Source organism: Patella vulgata, chromosome 1 (assembly GCF_932274485.2).
Source record: "Patella vulgata chromosome 1, xgPatVulg1.2, whole genome shotgun sequence".
NCBI classification, from domain to species: Eukaryota; Metazoa; Mollusca; class Gastropoda; family Patellidae; genus Patella; species Patella vulgata.
The window spans coordinates 53,836,389-53,858,944 of record NC_065879.2 but is presented as its reverse complement, the minus strand read 5'-3'; positions in this window follow the sequence as shown (position 1 = coordinate 53,858,944).

The window sequence follows — 22,556 nt, the reverse complement described above, 5'->3', positions numbered from 1 at the left end:
GTACTTACAGTGTTAGACTTTGTCGTAACGTTACGGTCTCCATTCATCAAATCGTCGTTGGGGCTATAATACGATTTTGAATCAAGTTATTTATCACTGAGGGACTCAAAATTAGGTTTGATGTAGCTCTGCTCATTTACAGTGGCGAATTTAACGGGCTCATGGGTTCCAGCTCCCTCCTCTAGAAATTTCACAGCACCCGCATGGATTGTGGCTAATTTTGTGGCAGAATTTTATTTTTCTGGGGGAGGTACTTCTAAATGGCTCCGACACAAGTGCCTGAAATGCCATGAAATCACGTTTTCGGCCTCCAGTTAAAATTTCTTAGCGGGAGAACCCCCTGACCCGACCCCCTTGCGGGGCTTCACGGTCGGTATCAGCCCCCCTCCCCACCACCATGGTTAATCCGGCGTTGATGTTCCCTCTTGTGCAGCTGCAAAAGAATGTACAAGTTCATTGCCTCAATGTCAAAGATCCCACTTTTCTACCCCAGTTCGGGTAATGAGGTCGAGCGTATATTGTATAGGGGATATTAAACAAGCAAACAGTATGGCTGATGTCTCCCGCCAAAACCCCAAAGTAAAAGATGACACATTAATTAATCGCACTTTCATATTTTTTTCAAAAGTATCGAGCAATCAAACTATACTGTAAATTTCATCACTCTCTGTCAGATAGAAATCAAGGTTATCTTGTCCCAAAGCATCGACCAATGAAATTGCCAAGCTGTAGCTCAAAATGTTCAGTCAAGACCTGATGAACATCTACACCAAGTTTAAACATTCTAGCTCAATTAAAAGCTGGGTTGTTATGTTCCAGTACTTCATTATAACCAAAGTTATCATACCCCAAAGCATCAACCAATTCAAAGTCCCGGCCAATCAAGTTGCTTTGCTTATCCTGACTAAGAGAATGCTCATTGTCGAACTTGGTCAAGGTAATATGGTCAAGGTACTAATGTAATGAAACTATACACAAAGTTTCATCAAATTGCTTATCTCTGCTTACCCATTTTAATAGTCCCCTGCCAATCGAAAAGCCCCCCGACCCACCCACTCCACTCCCGTGTAATACATTAGGTTATAATTGTGTTACAAACGTATCACAAGGAGCATTTGAATATTCTCTCTGAGGCATCTGATACCACTTGTCATTGAGGTGTTCACACAGCCAACTCATTTTTGTTTGTTTGTGTTATCTTTATTCAGTATAAATCAACTAATACAAATGAAAAAAAGTACTTGGTTTAATGAGATTATCTTTTGAGAGTTGGTCATACAGGTATCACTAATCATAATTGCTCTTAACTTCAAATATATACACGATTATGTGTATTCTAAATATCAAATAAAACAATGATGATTTCTTTACAATAGCAGTACAACAAATTTATTCGCAATATTTTCCTTTGATCAGTTGATCAAAAACCTGATTATATTTACAATATATTCTAGGTCTTTGCTCTTTATTCCATTGGTTCAAAATATGATAAAAGAGGCTTATCAAAAAGTTTATATCATGTAGTCTTATATAACAAATAGAACAATGACATACAAGATGTTTCAAATCATAATCTATTTGCATTATTTATTTCAATAATTTGACCTGTGATATTCATGTATAAAGCAAAATAGTAAACATTGAATTTCATTCACTTTTATGTATAATATAGTATTAAACCGGTTAATTATTGTATACAACATTTATTTAATTTCATAGCAACATTTTATACTATTGTATTCATTGTAGTTTTTTGTCATTATTAGCCCAGTCCGTGCATAGCATTATGATGTGAAATCCCATTTCATTTCAATTATAATAGTCTTCATCTAGAGAGAGAGAGAGAAATGAGGTTTAACGTCCACTCAACACAAACTAGGTCATTTTGGGACTAACATACGGTTTCAATTTTATTTCAATAATTCGCTTGCGCGTATGGGTCTTTAGCAGTGAGAGGAACCCGGAGTGCCCGGAGGAAACCCACGAGGTTGAGAAGACGCCTCTATCTCCATGCCACATACGCTCACACCTGGGATCAAAGCCACAGCCACAAGCCAGAGGTGACCGACCAGCTAGAGGTCGAAGCGCGGCACTCTAGGCCATCCCAACCCCCCTTTCTTGTTCAGACCTGTGCATGTGTAGTCAATGTGAAAATGAAAAAAAAACTGTTAAAGAGACCGAATTTGATGTTAATACATTTAGTGACAGTGATGATGATAATGAAGATTAACTTTGATGACATTTGATGTGCAGAGTAACTGTTTAATTTTGATTTTCAATGATTGTTTCACTTTAATAAATACTTTCACAACTGTTCATCCTGTTTTCTAACCTTTCCCTTCATTCCAGCCCAGATACACAATTATTTTTTTTAACTTATATCTACATGTATGTTTGTAATTTGACCATTAATCATATCCGAAATAGTAGTTCACAGCTACATGTACAGTTGTAAAAATACTGTAGTGGCTAAATGAAAGGGAACATGTATGTGGGTTTAGAATGTTTATCTTAGTGGAAAAAAATCATGTGGTTCAATGCTTATAAAGTGCTACTGATCTCCATTATTTCAAAAGCATATCACTCAACTACTGTCAAACATATCCCCTGGCTAGAATATGCTACAAATCGACTCTAGCATGTTCCATACAAGCGATAATTTCTGAGCAAACATCCAACAACCAACCCTAACAGGCCCTTGAGATCCAACAAACAAAATAATTATTGGGCTTGTTTGCCCACACCTGGTCTTATGATTCATACAAGACCTGATAGTCTATCAATTACAGGCATTTGACAGAAAGGGAGATAATTCTTTTTTACCGTTAATGGATTTCCACAATTCTTTATTCACCCATGACATTTGTGTTTTGAGCATTTTTATTTACATCAAAATCTGTCCAATAAACTGTTCATTGCCAAGGATGAAGGCATGGGGTGTTTTACCAACTATTTAATTTTATGTCAACTTCAGAATTGTTAGTACACAAATAGCATTTATTTGACAATTTTGACGAATTTCATCTGGCCCTAAATCAATAAATTGCAAACATTTTGCTTGGAACTCCCAGATTTTGTCTTCCTGGCATCATAAGCTTTCCAAAAATGTATAGTTTTTCTTTTATGGAAGACCGTGTAGCGGAGTTGTGTTTCTAAGCTAGCTAGAAATTTTGACTGCAGGCCTACACCTCCCAAGCTAAATTTCCCTCATGTCATCCTGTATAGCAAAGGCATATGCCTGTCTTAATTAACCCAGTACTAAACACAATTTACTTGTTTAATTTTTCCAGCATTTTTCAGGATAGCTGATGGGATGCGGGTCAAGTTATGCCACTTGTCTATTTAATTTTTTACCAGTGAAAAATCGAATTAACTTCACCAAATTTTTACTCATTATAATGATTTTTTTTTTTCTGTTCATATTATTTCTATGACATGTGACAGTGACTGTGAATATGAAAGCTTTAATATCTGCTTAGCAGATCTAGTTATTGTTATTTTTTTTTTGTGTTTTGTCCACAAATCGGATTTCTCAGAATCTAACCATAGGATCGTTCTGAAACTTTTACCTATCCCCCCAAAAATGGGTGGTGGCTGTTGATTAAATATATTTTCAAAACGTTTTACGAATCCAAAATCATTGAATTTTACGAAGGAATGCATTTGACCTACAATGCTGTAACTTTGTGACTATTTGACCTATTTTACTAATTCTTTTTTCTTTGAGTATCTTGAAACATTTACTTCAAATCTGCAATTTCGGATTTTGGCATTTCGAAAATTCGTCGCTGTCATTTCGAACCGGAAGTTATTACCAATTTGACAACTTCTTTAATAGTTGTGCGATTTTCGTGAAATTTAGAATGTTAGTAGATCTTGCCAATGCGACTTCAATGATGTCCTTGGAAATTTTCTAAATTATCTACCCTTGGTGAAATTAAGGATCAAAGTTTTCAAAAAAATCGTCGAAATATAGGTCAGAATGACCTAAAAAAAAAATTCGATACTAGACAAGTAATTACTGATTCGTACACAAAATATGGAGTTTGTCGATCGAACCGGAAGTGCCACCATCTTTAAACGTGAAAAATCAAAAAGGCTTTTTTGCTATTTTACTTACAGACTCGGGCGTCATATTTTCGGAATTCTGGAAGGAATGCCTAAAAATCTATCGGATCAGAATTTTGATTTCGGTCACGTGATGGTCACCATTTTGAATTGAAAATGAAAAATAGAAGCAATTTGAAGGGCCGGGACTTTGGAACACAAGAACTCTCCGTCTAATTAAGCTAGAATGTTCAAACTTGGTGTAGGCGTTCACTAGGTCAATGTCATGATTGAGTTCAAAGATGAGCATTTTTTTGCCTAGGGTAAGCAGAGATAAGCAAGCTGATTTGTTGATTCTTTAGGGCACGATGACATTGGTTATAATGAATGGAGGGCGATGAAACTCCTGTCAATCGAGAGGCTAATAGCTGGCCTGTTGTGTGAAATCATTGTATCATTTTTTGAAAATGTCCGGGGTAGCCGAAAAAAGGAGATCGAAATCCAAAAAGTCGTATTTTTACGATTTGGGGCATTTTTAGAGGTCGTGTAAAGTAAAATAAAGCATGCATATACATATTTTATTGATATTAAATATATCATATAAAAAACTAAACAATGAATCAGCTGTCATTGACAGATTTTATATTATAAGCATGGTCAGTGGAAGGTCAGCGTATTGTCTAACTTGAACTCACTGACTCCGTAACATTATTGTGGGTATGGTATAAGCTGAATTTGATGAGATGCACATATCTCGTATGACTATTTGGTACTTACAGTGTTAGACTTTGTCGTAACGTTACGGTCTCCATTCATCAAATCGTCGTTGGGGCTATAATACGATTTTGAATCAAGTTATTTATCACTGAGGGACTCAAAATGAGGTTTGATGTAGCTCTGCTCATTTACAGTGGCGAATTTAACGGGCTCATGGGTTCCAGCTCCCTCCTCTAGAAATTTCACAGCACCCGCATGGATTGTGGCTAATTTTGTGGCAGAATTTTATTTTTCTGGGGGAGGTACTTCTAAATGGCTCCGACACAAGTGCCTGAAATGCCATGAAATCACGTTTTCGCCCTCCAATTAAAATTTCTTAGCGGGAGAACCCCCTGACCCGACCCCCTTGCGGGGCTTCACGGTCGGTATCAGCCCCCCTCCCCACCACCATGGTTAATCCGGCGTTGATGTTCCCTCTTGTGCAGCTACAAAAGAATTTACATATCATTGCCTCATTGTCAAAGATCCCACTTTTCTACCCCAGTTCGGGTAATGAGGTCGAGCGTATATTGTATAGGGGATATTAAACAAGCAAACAGTATGGCTGATGTCTCCCGCCAAAACCCCAAAGTAAAAGATGACACATTAATTAATCGCACTTTCATATTTTTTTCAAAAGTATCGAGCAATCAAACTATACTGTAAATTTCATCACTCTCTGTCAGATAGAAATCAAGGTTATCTTGTCCCAAAGCATCGACCAATGAAATTGCCAAGCTGTAGCTCAAAATGTTCAGTCAAGACCTGATGAACATCTACACCAAGTTTAAACATTCTAGCTCAATTAAAAGCTGGGTTGTTATGTTCCAGTACTTCATTATAACCAAAGTTATCATACCCCAAAGCATCAACCAATTCAAAGTCCCGGCCAATCAAGTTGCTTTGCTTATCCTGACTAAGAGAATGCTCATTGTCGAACTTGGTCAAGGTAATATGGTCAAGGTACTAATGTAATGAAACTATACACTATAATATTGATATATAGAAATTAATGCAGTGTTCTCATTATGTGTTAAAAGAGTGCCAGAAATGTCTCGAAATTCAGCCATTTGTGTATTTAGTATATCAAGTATATGCGTGTATTACAAAGCTCTGATTTGTGTGATTTGTGTACACCCCGCTCCCCCCCCCCTCCTCCTCGTGTCACTATCATGTACATATCAATTCTGCTGCCAACCCACCCACGCGAACATGACTAAATTATGAAACATTGTCTAGTCGTTTGTATGTTACGACAAAACGAGGCCAGCGTGGCTCATTTGTGCAGAACGGAAGGCCTTGCAAGGATTAGTGTCTAGTCGTTCGGATGGTACGAAAACCCGAGGTCAAAGTGGTTCCCCGTTGGCAGTGGTGAAGTATTGAAGGCCTAGCAAGGATCTGTGTCTAGTCGTTTCGATGGGACGAAAAACGCCCGTCCCCTCGTCCATGGTACAAGGATTAGTGCCTATTCGCTTGGATGGTATGAAAAACAGAGGTCCCCGTTCTCTCCCTTTGTCCGTGGTCCTTGACCGAAGGCCCGACAACTAACTTTGCGTGCAGTTTTTTGGGTAGGACGAAAAATCGAAATCTTGTGTGCATATTGGCGTGCACGAAAAATAACCCTTGGAATTTTATGCACCCACCCCACCCTCGAACAACGCTTAACATAACATTTTGTTTTCACTACCTACATTGTAAAATTTGTTTGATTTCAGTAGTCAAATGACTACAAAAAGGTTACTGGCCTATGTATAGCTCCCTTAATTTACACATAAACTGACCTAAAACTGCACTGCACATATAATAAACCAATTCCCATTGAAATAAAGGTGAAGCCGTACCGCATAATTATATGATTTGATGAAACCCAACTGCTACCTGAAGTTTCTCGCCTATCGAAGTTATAATATCCGCCGGTGTCATGGCGGCTCGCACATTATAAGAATCATTGCTTTGAAAATGTAGAACGCATTAACACAAAGAAAAACTGATCGGTATCTTCAATATAATTTGTGATAGAATTACTTATTTAAAAAAAAACTGAATGATGTAAAAATAAAAATGGTTGTAGTGCCCAAGTTTAGATTTGTCGTTGATTTCATAAAGATGTTAGGATATAGAACGTTAAATACTGTGTGATTCAACATGGTGGCCGAGGGGTTTAATATGATATAAGTACGAAATACATGTACATGTAGTACCAAATGGTTTATATGTATGAGAGTCAAGGTTTGGACTAAATGTCTTGGGGAAGTAGGAGGCGACTAGTATGTGCCTCTCTTTAGTAGACCGATGTGAGATTGCCCATTGTATTAACTGGACGGGTAGGCCTATTCACCTTCAGTTATGTGTCAATGTCAAATAAGCGACTTCTTCTCAACACGGTCGGCTCTGGGCCGGTTTAATTCTACGTATCTCTCGTAGCTGAGAGAAAAAAGATTTTTTAGCCGAGAGAATATCTTCCGTCAAAGTGGTTGTTGATTCATAGATTCTAATAATCCCTTTTGCAGTTTATATGAAAGCTTTGATATCTGCTATGCAGATCTAGTTATTATTATTTTTTTTTTTGTGTCATTTCTACAAATCGGATTTCTCAGAATCTAACCATAGGATCAATCTAAAACTTTGACCTACCCCCCCAAAAATGTGGTGCGAATGTTGATTAAATATATTTTCAAATCGTTTTTCGAATCCGAAATCACCGAATTTTACGAACAAATTCATTTGACCTACATTACTGTAACTTTGTAACTATTTGACCTATTTTACTAATTCTTTTTTTGAGGGGTGCCTTGAAACATTTACTTAAAATCTGCAATTTCGAATTTTCGAATTTCGAAAATTCGTCGCTGTGATTTTGAACCGGAAGTTGAGATCAATTTGACAACTTCTTTAATAGTTGCACGATTTTCATGAAATTTAGAATGTAAGTAGATCTTATCAATGCGACTTCCAAAATAGCATTAGAAATTTTCTAAATTATCTCCCCTTGATGAAATTAAGGATCAAAGTTTTCAAAAAAATCGACGAAATATAGGTCAGATTGCCTTGATTTTCTTTTCTTTACGAGCTACGACACTACTGATTCGTACACAAAAAATTGAGTTTGTAGCTCAAACCGGAAATGCCACCATCTTGAAATGTGAAAATTACATAAGGCTTTTTTTGATATTTTACTTACAGACAAGGCAATTATATTTTCCGAATCCTTGAAGGAAAGTCGAAAAACGATAGAGAACACAATTTTGATTTCCGGCAAATGATGGACGCCATTTTGAATTGAAAATGACAATTAGTGAAAAATCCACATTTATGGGCTTGAAAACATATACAATTGGTCGTGACCTAGAGAATATGTCTCCTATTACCGAAATTAATACATTTCAGGATAGCCTGGATCATGGTAGAACGTTTGGTATTTGAATATTTCAAAAATTCGAATTTCTCCTTTGATGTTTTCCGTGCCGACAAGGTTGTTTTCGAGTTTAGCTGGATTTGACTTCGCGCATGCGCTACGCTGGAACCAAAGGTACCATGAGTACTAAATTCCGGCGAGCAACTTTTCACGTTGGTACCTAGGTACCCTGAAAATTTCAAGGTGATACCTGCATTCGTTCAAGTCGTTTGTTCTTGTCACCTGCCTTTCGTCGTTTTTTTTCTAAGTCAATTTACGGCTTCCATGAGGGGAAAAAAGTGGAATTTCGCCGTGACACCGAAAACCATGAAATTTGGACACAATACGCCCATTACCACCCCGGACTCTGTGCCTTACCCCCATTTTGATCCCATTAGCAAAAAAACGATTTTCGGAATTTAATATTGGTTTGAACCCTGTACCCAGACAAGATATACATATTATTATAATCCCTATGAAATATTTTAATTATTAACTGCTATAATATGAATTATCACTTATTCCCCGTTAAATAAATATCGGTCACCGGGTGCAGCTGTACAACTTCAAGGACACTGGCCTCAAGTCAATTTACGGCTTCCATGAGGGGAAAATAGTGGAATTTCGCCGTGACATCGGCACCGATTGTCCGAAAACCATGAAATTTGGACACAATACGCCCATTACCACCCCGGACTCTGTTTACCCCCATTTTGATCACATTAAAAAAAAAGAGTTTTAGCAAAAAAACGATTTTCGGAATTTAATATTGGTTTTAATTAATTTTGAAATTGCAAATGCCAAGAGATGTTATCGCCTCTTCCGTATGTGAGAGGTATCAGTACTATACACATTATCCTTAAAAGACAATTTTTTAAAATGACCGCAACGATGTTTCGACACTAGAAACCGAAATCGCCTATTTTGACCTGTTTTGACTGCTGGGGCATCTTTCCGGACGTGACAAGGAGTAGGTCGCCCGTCCAACCTGTGTGTTTTTTCAGGATTACCCGGTTTCCTCCCACTGCTAGACCCCTACGCGCAAGCGAATTATTGAAAGAAAATTGAACCATACGTTAGTCCCGAAATGACCTAGTTTGTGTCGAGTGGTCGATCAACCCCATTTCGCTCTCTCAATTTTAGCACTCCTAACTCTAAAACTAAATGCAAGGATCGGGCCTATTTACAGAGGTCACAACCCTGTAATACCCAGCATATCAGATATGCACACCTACATGATATACATATTATTATAATCCCTATGGGATATTTTAATTATTTACTGTTATAATATGAATTATCACTTATTCCCCGTTAAATAAATATCGGTCACCGGGTGCAGCTGTACAACTTCAAGGACCTTGGCCTCAAGTGCATGGGACCAACTCTACATTTTCTGAAATGTCAATAAAAGCCCTGGAATGATTTCATTTAATCAGAAAGTAAATCTATTTTTATTTATATGCTATTTGTTGCCAGAAAATATATTTTGTTACTAGTCTAATTCAAATTTAAAAATAAACAATATTTTTTCTGAAAATCAATGACGAAATTTAGTGTATCATATATGATACAATGGGTCTGAGGCATATTTTATTGATATATAGAAATTAATGCAGTGTTCTCATTATGTGTTAAAAGAGTGCCAGAAATGTCTCGAAATTCAACCATTTGTGTATTTAGTATATCAAGTATATGCGTGTATTACAAAGCTCTGATTTGTGTGATTTGTGTACACCCCCCCCCCCCCCCTCCTCGTGTCACTATCATGTACATATCAATTCTGCTGCCAACCCACCCACGCGAACATGACTAAATTATGAAACATTGTCTAGTCGTTTGTATGTTACGACAAAACGAGGCCAGCGTGGCTCATTTGTGCAGAACGGAAGGCCTTGCAAGGATTAGTGTCTAGTCGTTCGGATGGTACGAAAACCCGAGGTCAAAGTGGTTCCCCGTTGGCAGTGGTGAAGTATGGAAGGCCTAGCAAGGATCTGGGTCTAGTCGTTTCGATGGGACGAAAAACGCCCGTCCCCAAGTCCATGGTACAAGGATTAGTGCCTAGTCGCTTGGATGGTATGCAAAACAGAGGTCCCCGTTCTCTCCCTTTGTCCGTGGTTCTTGACCGAAGGCCCTAGAACTAACTTTACGTGCAGTTTTTTGGGTAGGACGAAAAATCGAAATCCTGTGTGCATATTGGCGTGCACGAAAAATAACCCTTTGCATTTGGAATTTTACGGACCCACCCCACCCTCGAACAACGCTTAACATAACATTTTGTTTTCACTACCTACATTGTAAAATTTGTTTGATTTCAGATGACTTAGCACCGGTTTTTCACAGTGAAAGATTTTGATGAAACTTGACAAGCATGTTTATAACCCAAAGAAGAAAGATATGGTTCCTTTCGATATTTGCGCATATCGAATCTTAACTTCATGAATTATGGTCACTGATTGTAAGAAAAATCACTTTATATTTCGCGTGTTCTCTATCTATCTCTCGGAAATGGAATATGGAATATACTGTATTACAGGGTGGTGGTGGTGGGGATGGGGTCTTCTATTTGCAATGATTTTTTGACTACTAAATATACGCTCTAACTCATTACTCAAACTACAGCAAAAAAGCGGGACCGTAAACCCCATTTTATATATTCTTACAATAGCAACGCACTTCGGGATTAACTTAGAAATGGTTCCACTACTGATGCCTTCCGCCTTACTCCTGCCACAGTAGTGGCTTGTCCTACGGAGTTCCTTTCCGCAAGTTTTTTTTAGTCAAATGACTACAAAAAGGTTACTGGCCTATGTATAGCTCCCTTAATTTACACATAAACTGACCTAAAACTGCACTGCACATATAATAAACCAATTCCCATTGAAATAAAGGTGAAGCCGTACCGCATAATTATATGATTTGGTGAAACCCAACTGCTACCTGAAGTTTCTCGCCTATCGAAGTTATAATATCCGCCGGTGTCATGGCGGCTCGCACATTATAAGAATCATTGCTTTGAAAATGTAGAACGCATTAACACAAGGAAAAACTGATCGGTAACTAGTTTAGTGGTCCAGTCTTCACTAAAATTTGTGATAGAATTACTTGTGCGTATATATATTGGCACACTACGATAGAGTTAATCAAACAAATTTATTATCCATGAACAGTGCGGCAATGTACATCATCACAATCATGACATCAACATTACACCAATACTGACAATATTACAGGCATACAGACATCGTCAATGACATCAATATGGACACCGATATAAACATCGAAACATCGTGACATCGGTTGTGATTAGTTTGGGAACTATCGATGTGTAAAATCACAAATTCAACACATATCAAAAGGTTGAACCGCTACCTAGCGATCCAAATGCAAACCAAAGTCAAATTCTGCCTTGAACTGTCAACCGCATGGCCATGTCCCCATTCCCAGCGGAAACGTCGCCGTAGCAACCAAACTTAAGACTTGCACATCCAGACTCTAATTTAAAAAATAAGGTGATCTTACATAGGATTCGTAATAATAATAATAATGCCCATTTGAGCGTAAAAAGGTAGCCACACCATCCCCTACATAAAAGCTATAACAAGACTTTTATGTACAAAATTAAACATGGCTACCGTAACAATACAGTAGGTCAAATGAACAAGCAATATTTAAAACAAACATGAGCCAATCAGTCTGCGTGTAATTCTAAAAGACAAATTTTAGTAATTGGGCGAGTTAGAATAATAGAACCATCTTTAAATACACTGGCCTTAAAGCTTCTTTGATCTCTTTAATCGTCAAAAACCTCTCAAACTTATTAGGACACCCCTGTCCTAAAGCCTTTAACTTTAAATATCTTTTAAATCTTAAGATCCAAACAACTCCTCTCTTTAATCTCCACCAGGAGGAATACCTCAAAATCAAATCATCAATAACTTCCTTGTCAACTGACGCAGTATAAATTTTAGCTTCTTTTCGAACTTCAGGGTCGTCATCCTTTAATTCTGGAATAACAATGGGAGAAGGCCAGCAACTTTCATTCCCCCTCAGGAATTCTGGACCACTAATCCATCTATTGTCCTTCACCATGGTCTTTAACTTTAATCCCTTGGAACCATCATCAGCAGGATTCAAATCCCGATTTACATAACGCCATTCTGCAATCGTTAATCCAAGATGAATAGCTGTTAATCTATTCGATTCAAACGTATGAAACCCTTTACTATCATTATTAATACACTTTAAAACTGACAACGAATCTGTCCAAAATACAGTCTTCTCTATAACAAACTCCAATTCTTCCTCTATTACTCTTCTCATCTTTACGGCAACAACCGCAGCAGATAATTCCAGCCTCGGAATAGACACCTCACGAATAGGAGCCAACCTACATTTCCCAAATACAAAAGAACAGTGAACCTCTCCACTGGAATTGATGAATCTCAAATATGCAACAGCAGAATAACCAACTCTAGAACCATCGCAAAATATGTGTAACTGGACCTCTCCAATAACACCAAATACCTTAGGTTTCAAACACCTATCAACCTTAATTTCAGACGACCTATCTAAATCCTCTAACCACCTGAACCATTGAAGCTTATCTTCCAAAGAAACAGGATCATCCCAACCTAGATTTCTCCTACTCAACATTTGTAATAACAACTTCGCCTTCATAATGTATGGAGCGATAAACCCAATAGGATAAAATAATGAATAAACAATTGACAAAATACTTCTTCTTGTTGTAACCTTCTCATACGAATACAACAACTTCTCACTGACCTCCCATGAAAAGACATCTGATTCGGTATCCCATCTCAATCCCAAAGCACTCTGAGTGGGCAAAATCAACAATAGACTTGGCTCTATCTTTTTCTGGAACGTTCTGTAAAAACCTGCGATCGTTACAACACCACTTAGTCAACCTAAAACCACAAGTAAATAACAACTCTGACAACTCGTGGAACAATTTAACTGATAAATCTAAAGAATCAACTGACTTCATCAGGTCATCTACATACATATTCTTCATAATACTCTTCACAGTTTCAGGATCGAAATCATCACCGTAAAGCTCAGCACATTTCTTGACACAATAATTAGCAACAGCAGGTGAAGATTCGGCGCCAAATATGTGTTTGGTCATCCGGTAATCTTCTACAACATCATTAATGTTGTCATTCCTCCACCATAGGAATCTCAATACATCACAATCTTTTGGTTCAACTCTAACTTGGTGAAAATGAGCCTCAATATCAGCTATAAACCCAATCTCTCCCTGTCTGAACCGAAATAAAACTCCTATCAAGTGATTAGCTAAGTCTGGGCCTTGTAATAACTGACTGTTTAGCGATGTTCCGTGGTGTTGGGCTGCACAGTCGAAGACTACTCTAACTTTATCTGGCTTTAATGGATGAGTTACTGGATGGTGTGGTAAATACCAAATGGATCTTTCCTTTAAATCAATTTCCACCTCTGGAATCTTCTCAGCATGGCCTTTAGAAATATAATCATTAATTGTGGTCTGGTACTTAAAGAACAAATCAGGATTCCTTCTAAACCTCTTAGATAATCCATCTAATCTGTTCAAAGCCATAGCTCTATTATTAATTAGATCAGGAGGAATTCTCTTCCATGATAGTGGAATTTGAAAATGACCATCAACAATCTTTAATCCATCCACGATAATACTTAAAGCCCTTTTATCTTCAATTGAATAACCTGGTTTATTTTCAACGTCAAGATCTTTGAAATCTGTATTCCACAATCTCTGCAACTGTTCCTTTAGATCATCTTTAACTCCAGTTTCTTCATAACTAATAACAAAGCTAACAAAATTAAAACAAAACTCATTAAAATCTCTTGGGTGATCAACTGGTCCAATAACAATCCATCCTAACCTATACTTAATAGCAACTGGTTCATTTTCTCCACCTTCTCTGTAATCTAAAGGGATAAAAAGTTTTGGTCTTTCTTTAACACCAATAATAACAGTAACCTCGTGAATCTGTACTTCAGGACAGTCAATATCCCTCAAATGTAACCATTTCTGTAAATCTTCCATCCTTGGAATCGTAGTAGTGGGAATTAGTAATGATGGCACAGTTCTAACATCACTAAAATCAACTGATGTATCTCCATCTGAAGACTTGATGACAATGTCGACTAATTCACTTTCAACATCCTTAGATCCTGTCACACCTGTAACAGTAAATGGATCAGTCTTGCCTCTAACATCAAGACGAGCAGCAAGTTTCTTCAAGACTAAAGTGATTTCGGATCCAGTGTCCAGCAAATCATAAGTAGTGACTTCTTTCTTGGTGATTTTATTCTGAACAACAACTGGAACAACTCCAAGACAAACCTTCTTTTCACCAGCCCCAGCAGCAGCAGCAGTAACAGCAATGGGGGTCTTCTTGGAATCTTCTATCTTCGCAACAGAACTGGACTGACTCAAATTAAACAAATTAACATCATGCAACAAAGTATTATGATCCATTTCACAATTAGGAACTCGACATCTAAATCCAGGCTTATCACAAAATTTAATTGAATGTCCTTTATTTAAACACTTAAAACATAACTGGAAGTCACTAACAACTTTACCTTTACCTCTATTATCAAGATCTATAAATTGACTGCACTTCCAAATAGGATGACTACCAGCACAGTAAATACAAGAAGATCTAAAATTTCCAGCACTGGATCTTGAAATGTTGGGTGAACTTGAATTCATCTTATTAGCTGTATTCAAACTCGTTGTAGCCATAAGAGTTGCCTGTGGTCTGGGTTTTTTAAAATAGGAACTATCAAATTTCTTCTCTTTGGAACTATTTGACAAGTATTCCCCAAACTCATTGTTAACTAATACTGCTCGTTCTTTAACAAAATGTAAAAAATCTATAAACCTTGGTCTGGAACCACTTTCAAGAATTCTACCAGCCCTTTCCGTCCACTTAGCCCTCAAAAACATAGGTAATTTAGAATTCAATTCCCTCAGTGTGTTCATGTGATCTAAATCATTCATGTAGTCTCTTCCCATTCCAGCTAGTGTTCTATTAGTAATCTCCAAGTTACGAACAAATTCCATCAGGAAAGTACTATTTGCCATCTTGATTACAGGTAAGTTCTCTAACTTCATCATATAGGCCTTTGCTATAACATGAGGTTTACCGAACTTCTCACGCAAAGTTCGTTTAGCCGTTTCAAATCCTATCTCTACAGGTAAATTTACACAACATTCTATGGACTCCCTGGCCTTTCCGCTACAGTGCTGAATTAAAAGTTGTAATTTCCGCGATTCCTCAGGATTATTAGTCTCTAACCGAGTTTCAAAATTGTGCATAAAAGAAATGAACTTTAAAGGATCACCATTAAATGTCATGTATTCTAACTTTGGAGTCGAAACTACCTGACACAGTTTTTGTACTAAGTCATTTGTTGTATTTTGAGTGTTATCACAAACATCACTTCTAAAAACAGAAACATTATTCTGAGGGTAAGTATGAACATTATTCTGCCTATCAGTATTTACATGATAAATTAAATTAGAACTTGGACTAGAGTGTGGGGGAACAACATGACTGATTGGCACATTATTACTATAAGATGTGAAAGTATTTGTGAATGTAGGCCTACCATCAATGGTACAAGTAGGTATAAAATTATAATTTGTTGAATTACACACAGACATGTTACAATTTGCATAACAATATGGAATAGATGAAATATTTGATGAAACAGACATAATAGGTAAGTAATTAGCAGAATTAGATGGCAGTGACATTGAAGAAACAGTACTAACATACATGTTATTATCATTTGTTCCAGGTAAGACATGATTATTAACAGATAAACTCCCTCTATTAGTATCAGATTGTACAACAGATTCCCTAATTACAGATTTATACTGTGGTAAAGCATTACAATACATAGGCCTACCTACACTTTGTTGGTAAGGTGAACAAACATTATTAATTGACATAGGCAAGCTTACAATAGAATAATCATGATCTACACTAGTTACTTTAGGTATAACATTTGATAATAAAGAATTGTGCTCGACAGGTAAATTATTACAATTTGATTTAACAATTAAATTTGGAGATTCAAATAAATTGACAGACACTTTTATATCAATAACCACAGAGTCTCTACCACCATTAAGTAAATTTCGATTTACACTCGGTGTTAAACAATTTATGTCATCACTGGTGAACGTTTTATCTGGCGAATCTAAAGTAAAGTCAAATTTATCAGACCTAGGGGACAATAATGTTCGGTCACGACAAACATCAGATTTCCTGTCTTCATTTTCAGCCTTTTCATAAAGTTCTAAACTAATCTGTGCTTGTTGTTCTTCAAATTCAATATCTAATAATTCTTCCTCGGCTTTTAACTTAGTTAATCTTTCTGCAACTTCCATTTTTTGTTTAATATGTTGCCTCTTAGAACGCGCAAGAGCCAACTTTTCTTTCTGTTGTAAAATTTTGAGGCTGACTTGCGAACCAAACGAACTATCGTCGTCAGAAACATCACATTGCTTGTTATCTTCTTCAGACATTTTGAACGTTAACCATAAAACTCGAACAATCGATAGCTTGAATAATCACAACTTCAAATGTGCGTATATATATATCGGCACACTACGATAGAGTTAATCAAACAAATTTATTATCAATGAACAGTGCGGCAATCTACATCATCACAATCATGACATCAACATTACACCAATACTGACAATATTACAGGCACACAGACATCGTCAATGACATCAATATGGACACCGATATAAACATCGAAACATCGTGACATCGGTTGTGATTAGTTTGGGAACTATCGATGTTTAAAATCACAAATTCAACACATATCAAAAGGTTGAACCGCTACCTAGCGATCCAAATGCAAACCAAAGTCAAATTCTGCCTTGAACTGTCAACCGCATGGCCATGTCCCCTTTCCCAGCGGAAACGTCGCCGTAGCAACCAAACTTAAGACTTGCACGTCCAGACTCTAATTTAAAAATTAAGGTGATCTGACATAGGATTCGTAATAATAATAATAATGCCCATTTGAGCGTAAAAAGGTAGCCACATTACTTATTTAAAAAAAACTGAATGATGTAAAAATAAAAATGGTTGGAGTGCCCAAGTTTAGATTTGTCGTTGATTTCATAAAGATGTTAGGATATAGAACGTTAAATACTGTGTGATTCAACATGGCGGCCGAGGGGTTTAATATGATATAAGTACGAAATACATACATGTACATGTAGTACCAAATGGTTTATATGTATGAGAGTCAAGGTTTGGACTAAATGTCTTGGGGAAGTAGGAGGCGACTAGTATGTGCCTCTCTTTAGTGGACCGATGTGAGATTGCCCATTGTATTAACTGGAAGGGTAGGCCTATTCACCTTCGGTTATGTGTCAATGTCAAATAAGCGGCTTCTTATTAACACCATCGGCTCTGGGCAGGTTTAATTCTACGTATCTCTCGTAGCTGAGAGAAGAAAGATTTTTTAGCCGAGAGAATATCTTCCGTCAAAGTGATTGTTGATTCATAGATTCTAATAACCCTTTTGCAGTTTATATGAAAGCTTTGATATCTGCTATGCAGATCTAGTTATTATTAAGCTTTCATATGTATAACATATGAAAGCTTATTGTTTCTGTTAAGATTATTATTATTATTATAATTTTTTTTTTTTTTTTTGTGTTTTTCCTGCAAATCTTATATCTCAGAATCTAACCGTGGGATCTTTCTGAAACTTTGACCTACCCCCCCCCCCCCCCCAAGAATGGGTGGTGGCTTTGGAATAGGTATATTTTCAAAACGTTTTACACATCTGAAATCACCGAATTTTACGAACGAATGCATTTGACCTACATTATTGTAACTTTGTGACTTTTTGACCTATTTTACTAAAAAAGAATTCTTTGAGTACCTTGAATCATTTACTTCAAATCTGCTATTTCGGATTTTCGAATTTCGAAAATTCGTCGCTGTGATTTCGAACCGGAAGTTAAAATCAACTTGACAACTTCTTTAATAGTTGCAAGATTTTCATGAAATTCAGTATATAAGTAGATCTTACCGATACAACTTGAAAAATGTTATTAGAAATTTTCTGTATTATCTCCCCTTGATGAAATTAAGGATCAAAATTATAAAACAAATCGACGAAATATAGTTCCGATTGCCTTGAAATTGTATTTCTTTACTATACTATTCAAAAAAAGTAGGGGATATTTGATTTTTAAGTGTTATTAAAGTCACCTAATGAAACTGACGAAGAAACAAATGACAAAATGAAATGAAGTTCACATTCATCGATTTATTCCAAATGATCGTTAGACTAAGTAAGGCACAGACTGACCATTATAAGGGTAAAATGATACCCGGGGTCAAACAGCAAAGTTACCACAGCATCACAACCAAGTCAGTAACGGGTAAATCCTCCTCTGTTTGCCAAACAAGCATTGATCCGACGTGGCATACTCCTAATGAGACGTCTAAGGTCATTTTGGTCCAGATTGTCCCATTCCTGTTGCAACGCAGCAGCAAGTTCTTGGACATTGGCAGGACGTTGTTGACGTTGACGTAACCTCTGTCCAAGCATGTCCCAGACATGCTCGATGGGGGAGAGGTCGGGACTCAGTGCTGGCCAAGGTAATGTGGTGATGTTCTGATGTTGGAGGTAACCTGTAACGATCCTGGCCCTGTGACATCTTGCGTTGTCATCCTGGAAGATGAAACGGCGGCCATGACGTCGTGCGAACGGCACAACATGGACTGCCAAGATGTTGTCCCGGTAGTACTGGCCTGTAACACGCCCTGCAACAACATGTAAAGCCGTTCTTCCAGCAACAGTGATGCCTCCCCACACCATAACAGAACCACCCCCAAATCGATCATGTCTGATGACGTTAAAGTCTTGGAAGCGCTCGTTTCGACGACGCCACACCCTCCTACGTCTGTCCAAAAAATCAACAGTGAACCTTGACTCATCTGAAAACATCACATTGCTCCAGCGTCGATTATCCCAGTGTTGACGATCCCTACACCAACGACGTCTTGCCTGAATGTGATGATCTCTCAAACAAGGGATCACGCGAGGACGTCGGGCGCGAAGGTGACCCCTATGCAGTCGATTCCGAATCGTCTGGCCACTCACTCTCACACCAGTGTCTGTTTGAAGACGAGCGCTGATCTGATTTGCTGTGATGACACGATTTCTCAAGGCCAAGGTAAGGATAAATCGATCCTGGGCTTGAGTTGTCGCCCTTGGTCGACCTGAGCGTGGTCTGTCCTGTACAAATTGTGTATCACGGTATCTGGACCATAGCCTGCTTATGACAGACTGAGAAACATTCATCGTCCGCGCCACAACCGCCTGTGTTGTGCCGATCTGTAGCATGCCAAGGGCACGTAACCTTTCATTTTGGGTAAGCCGACGCATATCAAAATTTGTTTTCTGGTCACTAAAACAATTAAACTGATGTTTCCACCCTGGAATTCAATGCCACAATGACTGTAACATTCAAAGTCAGAGTCGTGCAAATCTTGGGTTGGACCCCCATGATGATCCCAAGCATCACCTGCATTCCATGCGGTAGCTATTGGTGCGTTTGGGCGTCACATGTAACTGGAAATGTTTCATCTGTTAGGTTCTATAGTGACTTTTTTCGTAGTCATTTGCATATTTTAGTATTATGCCCCCAAAATCAAATATCCCCTACTTTTTTTGAATAGTATATATATGATACAATGAGTCTGAGGCATATTTTATTGATATATAGAAATTAATGCAGTGTTCTCATTATGTGTTAAAAGAGTGCCAGAAATGTCTCGAAATTCAGCCATTTGTGTATTTAGTATATCAAGTATATGCGTGTATTACAAAGCTCTGATTTGTGTGATTTGTGTACACCCCGCTCCCCCCCCCCTACTCCTGTCACTATCATGTACATATCAATTCTGCTGCCAACCCACCCACGCGAACATGACTAAATTATGAAACATTGTCTAGTCGTTTGTATGTTACGACAAAACGAGGCCAGCGTGGCTCATTTGTGCAGAACGGAAGGCCTTGCAAGGATTAGTGTCTAGTCGTTCGGATGGTACGAAAACCCGAGGTCAAAGTGGTTCCCCGTTGGCAGTGGTGAAGTATGGAAGGCCTAGCAAGGATCTGTGTCTAGTCGTTTCGATGGGACGAAAAACGCCCGTCCCCTCGTCCATGGTACAAGGATTAGTGCCTAGTCGCTTGGATGGTATGCAAAACAGAGGTCCCCGTTCTCTTCCTTGGTCCGTGGTTCTTGACCGAAGGCCCGACAACTAACTTTGCGTGCAGTTTTTTGGGTAAAACGAAAAATCGAAATCCTGTGTGCATATTGGCGTGCACGAAAAATAAATAACCCTTTGCATTTGGAATTTTATGCACCCAACCCACCTTCGAACAACGCTTAACATAACATTTTGTTTTCACTACCTACATTGTAAAATTTGTTGATTTCAGATGACTTAGCCCCGGTTTTTCACAGTGAAAGATTTTGATGAAACTTGACATGTATGTTTATAACCCAAAGATATGGTTCCTTTCGATATTTGCGCATAATTCATGAATTATGGTCCCTGATTGTAAGAAAAATCACTTTATATTTCGCGTGTTCTGTATCTATCTCTCGGAAATGGAATATTGTGTTATGACCGCCATCTTAGATACACCGTCATTTACCAAACCACTCCGAATTATACCCAAAATCCCAAAATCGACCATAATTTCTTTGGACTCCGCGCATGCGCCGCGCTGGAACCAAAGGTACCATGACTACCAAATTCCGGCGAGGAACTTTTCACGTTGGTACCTAGGTGCCCTGAAAAATTCAAGTCGATACCTGCTTTGTTCAGGTCGTTTGTTCTTCACACGGTTCCTGCCGTTCGGCTTTTTCCGCCATTTACGGCTTTAGTAAGGGCGAAAACCATGAAATTTGGACACAATACGCCCATTACCACCCCGGACCCTGTGCCTTACTCCCATTTTGATCCAATTAAAAAAAAGAGTTTTAGCAAAAAAACCGATTTTCGGAATTTAATATTGGTTTTAATTAATTTTGAAATTGCAAATGCAAAGAGCTTTTATCGCCTCTTCCGTATGTGATAGGTATGCACCCACCCCACCCTCGAACAACGCTTAACATAACATTTTGTTTTCACTACCTACATTGTAAAATTTGTTTGATTTCAGTAGTCAAATGACTACAAAAAGGTTACTGGCCTATGTATAGCTCCCTTAATTTACACATAAACTGACCTAAAACTGCACTGCACATATAATAAACCAATTCCCATTGAAATAAAGGTGAAGCCGTACCGCATAATTATATGATTTGATGAAACCCAACTGCTACCTGAAGTTTCTCGCCTATCGAAGTTATAATATCCGCCGGTGTCATGGCGGCTCGCACATTATAAGAATCATTGCTTTGAAAATATAGAACGCATTAACACAAAGAAAAACTGATCGGTAACTAGTTTAGTGGCCCAGTCTTCACTATAATTTGTGATAGAATTACTTATTTAAAAAAAACTGAATGATGTAAAAATAAAAATGGTTGGAGTGCCCAAGTTTAGATTTGTCGTTGATTTCATAAAGATGTTAGGATATAGAACGTTAAATACTGTGTGATTCAACATGGCGGCCGAGGGGTTTAATATGATATAATTACGAAATACATGTACATGTAGTACCAAATGGTTTATATGTATGAGAGTCAAGGTTTGGACTAAATGTCTTGGGGAAGTAGGAGGCGACTAGTATGTGCCTCTCTTTAGTGGACCGATGTGAGATTGCCTATTGTATTAACTGGACGGGTAGGCCTATTCACCTTCGGTTATGTGTCAATGTCAAATAAGCGGCTTCTTATCAACACGATCGGCTCGGGGGGCCGGTTTAATTCTACGTATCTCTCGTAGCTGAGAGAAGACAGATTTTTTAACCGAGAGAATATCTTCCGTCAAAGTGATTGTTGATTCATAGATTCTAATAACCCCTTTTGCAGTTTATATGAAAGCTTTGATACCTGCTATGCAGATCTAGTATTATTTGTTTCGCTAAATGAAATTAGGAAAAGCAAGAAAAAAAAATCAGTGGGAAATTGAAACACCGGCGACGGCAACGTTTTTAGTTGTTAGCATACTCGCCAATACGTTAACCGTTACCACGAACCCAACTGACATTCATTTTGTAACTTCCTTGGCCAGGCTTAAAGTAAATTCTTTACGCCGGTGTCCGAATCTTGATCATCTTCTTGTTCTTGGGGCTGTGTCAGTTTACTCTTAAGCGCCACTTTTCT